The sequence below is a fragment of the Oncorhynchus tshawytscha genome, linkage group LG03 (genome assembly GCF_018296145.1).
Source record: "Oncorhynchus tshawytscha isolate Ot180627B linkage group LG03, Otsh_v2.0, whole genome shotgun sequence".
Lineage (NCBI taxonomy): Eukaryota > Metazoa > Chordata > Actinopteri > Salmoniformes > Salmonidae > Oncorhynchus > Oncorhynchus tshawytscha.
Genome location: NC_056431.1, coordinates 77,928,759 through 77,932,602, shown reverse-complemented (window position 1 = coordinate 77,932,602; position 3,844 = coordinate 77,928,759).

Genomic DNA, 3,844 nt, shown 5'->3' with positions numbered 1-3,844 from the left:
TACACTGCCACCTCTACACTCTAACCACTAGGCTACGCTGCCACCTCTACACTCTAACCACTAGGCTACCTCTACACTCTAACCACTAGCCACCCACCTCTACACTCTAACCACTAACCACACTCTAACCACTACACTGCCACCTCTACACTCTAACCACTAGGCTACCTGCCACCTCTACACTCTAACCACTAGGCTACACTGCCACCTCTACACTCTAACCACTAGGCTACACTGCCACCTCTACACTCTAACCACTAGGCTACACTGCCACCTCTACACTCTAACCACTAGGCTACCTGCCACCTCTACACTCTAACCACTAGGCTACCACTGCCACCTCTACACTCTAACCACTAGGCTACACTGCCACCTCTACACTCTAACCACTAGGCTACTGCCACCTCTACACTCTAACCACTAGGCTACCTGCCACCTCTACACTCTAACCACTAGGCTACGCTGCCACCTCTACACTCTAACCACTAGGCTGCCACCTCTACACTCTAACCACTAGGCTACCTGCCACCTCACTCTAACCACTAGGCTACACCTCTAACCACTAGGCTCACTACTGCCACCTCTACACTCTAACCACTAGGCTACTGCCACCTCTACACTCTAACCACTAGGCTACCTGCCACCTCTACACTCTAACCACTAGGCTACCTGCCACCTCTACACTCTAACCACTAGGCTACACTGCCACCTCTACACTCTAACCACTAGGCTACCTGCCACCTGCCACCTCTACACTCTAACCACTAGGCTACCTGCCACCTCTACACTCTAACCACTAGGCTACGCTGCCACCTCTACACTCTAACCACTAGGCTACACTGCCACCTCTACACTCTAACCACTAGGCTACCTGCCACCTCTACACTCTAACCACTAGGCTACCTGCCACCTCTACACTCTAACCACTAGGCTACCTGCCACCTCTGCTACACCACCTCTACACTCTAACCACTAGGCCACTAGGCTACCTGCCCACCTCTACACTCTAACCACTAGGCTACCTGCCACCTCTACACTCTAACCACTAGGCTACACTGCCACCTCTACACTCTAACCACTAGGCTACCTGCCACCTCTACACTCTAACCACTAGGCTACCTGCCACCTCTACACTCTAACCACTAGGCTACCTGCCACCTCTACACTCTAACCACTAGCCACCCACTAGGCTCTACACTCTAACCACTAGGCTACCTGCCACCTCTACACTCTAACCACTCACCTAACCACTAGGCTACCTGCCACCTCTACACTCTAACCACTAGGCTACCTGCCACCTCTACACTCTAACCACTAGGCTACCTCTACTGCCACCTCTACACTCTAACCACTAGGCTACCTCTACACTCTGCCACCTCTACACTCTAACCACTAGGCTACCTGCCACCTCTACACTCTGCCACCTCTACCTCTACTACTCTAACCACTAGGCTACCTGCCACCTCACTCTAACCACTAGGCTACCTGCCACCTCTACACTCTAACCACTAGGCTACCTGCCACCTCTACACTCTAACCACTAGGCTACCTACCACCTCTACACTCTAACCACTAGGCTACCTGCCACCTCTACACTCTAACCACTAGGCTACCTGCCTCCTCTACACTCTAACCACTAGGCTACCTGCCACCTCTACACCCTAACCACTAGGCTACCTGCCACCTCTACACTCTAACCACCAGATGCCTTTGAGAAACCACTTGACATGCTAACCACCTGTTGTTGTTGTTGTTGTCTAACCACTAGGCTACCTGCCACCTCTACACTCTAACCACTAGGCTACCTGCCAGATTCATGCTACCTTTGACCACTTAGTCTACACTTAAACATCTCTTTTTCAAGACAGACTTGACTAGGCTACCTGCCATTAACAATATAAAACACAAAGCTCTAACCACTAGGCTACCACATTGACCAGCTGCTTTGGGGAGCCAGCATCTAGAGGTCAAAACATTGACCAGCTGCTTGGGAGGGGTACACAGCATCTAGAGGTCAAAACATTGACCACTGCTTTGGGAGGGGTACACAGCATCTGAGGTCAAAACATTGACCAGCTGCTTTGGGAGGGGGCTACACCATCTAGAGGTCAAAACTTGACCAGCTGCACTGGGAGGGGTCACAGCATCTAGAGGTCAACCACATTGACCAGCTGCTTTGGGGAGGGGTACACAGCATCTAGAGGTCAAAACATTGACCAGCTGCTTTGGGGAGGGGTACACAGCATCTAGAGGTCAAAACATTGACCAGCTGCTTTGGGAGGGGTAGCTCTAGAGGTCAAAACATTGACCAGCTGCTTTGGGGAGGGGTACACAGCATCTAGAGGTCAAACATTGACCAGCTGCTTTGGGGAGGGGTCAAGGTCAAACATTGACCAGCTGCTTTGGGGAGGGGTACATTAACAATATCTAGAGGTCAACACATTGACCAGCTGCTTTGGGGAGGGGTACACAATATCTAGAGGTCAAAACATTGACCAGCTGCTTTGGGGAGGGGTACACAATATCTAGAGGTCAAAACATTGACCAGCTGCTTTGGGGAGGGGTACACAATCTAGAGGTCAAAACATTGACCAGCTGCTTTGGGGAGGGGTACACAATATCTAGAGGTCAAAACATTGACCAGCTGCTTTGGGGAGGGGTACACAATATCTAGAGGTCAAAACATTGACCAGCTGCTTTGGGGAGGGGTCAAAACACAACCAGCTGCTTTGGGGATCTAGAGGTCAAAACATTGACCAGCTGCTTTGGGGAGGGGTACACACCATCTAGAGGTCAAAACATTGACCAGCTGCTTTGGGGAGGGGTACACAATATCTAGAGGTCAAAACATTGACCAGCTGCTTTGGGGAGGGGTACACAATATCTAGAGGTCAAAACATTGACCAGCTGCTTTGGGGAGGGGTACACAATATCTAGAGGTCAAAACATTGACCAGCTGCTTTGGGGAGGGGTACACAATAATAGGTCTACCAGCTGCTTTGGGGAGGAGGTCAAAACATTGACCAGCTGCTTTGGGGGGGTACACACTAGGGGTACACACCAGCTGCTCTAGAGGTCAAAACATTGACCAGCTGCTTTGGGGAGGGGAGGTCAAAACATTGACCAGCTGCTTTGGGGAGGGGTACACACTATCTAGAGGTCAACACATTGACCAGCTGCTTTGGGGAGGGGTACACAGCATCTAGAGGTCAACACATTGACCAGCTGCTTTGGGGAGGGGTACACAATATCTGGAGGTCAACACATTGACCAGCTGCTTTGGGGAGGGGTACACAATATCTAGAGGTCAACACATTGACCAGCTGCTTTGGGGAGGGGTACACAATATCTAGAGGTCAAAACATTGACAAGCTGTCTAGTTAGTTACAGGTTAAATAGTAGACTGGTGAGGTTTATCTGTCTAGTTAGTTGCAGGTTAAATAGTAGACTGGTGAGGTTTATCTGTCTAGTTAGTTACAGGTTAAATAGTAGACTGGTGAGGTTTATCTGTCTAGTTAGTTACAGGTTAAATAGTAGACTGGTGAGGTTTATCTGTCTAGTTAGTTACAGGTTAAATAGTAGACTGGTGAGGTTTATCTGTCTAGTTAGTTACAGGTTAAATAGTAGACTGGTGAGGTTTATCTGTCTAGTTAGTTACAGGTTAAATAGTAGACTGGTGAGGTTTATCTGTCTAGTTAGTTGCAGGTTAAATAGTAGACTGGTGAGGTTTATCTGTCTAGTTACAGGTTAAATAGTAGACTGGTGAGTTTTATCTGTCTAGTTAGTTACAGGTTAAATAGTAGACTGGTGAGGTTTATCTGTCTAGTTACAGGTTAAATAGTAG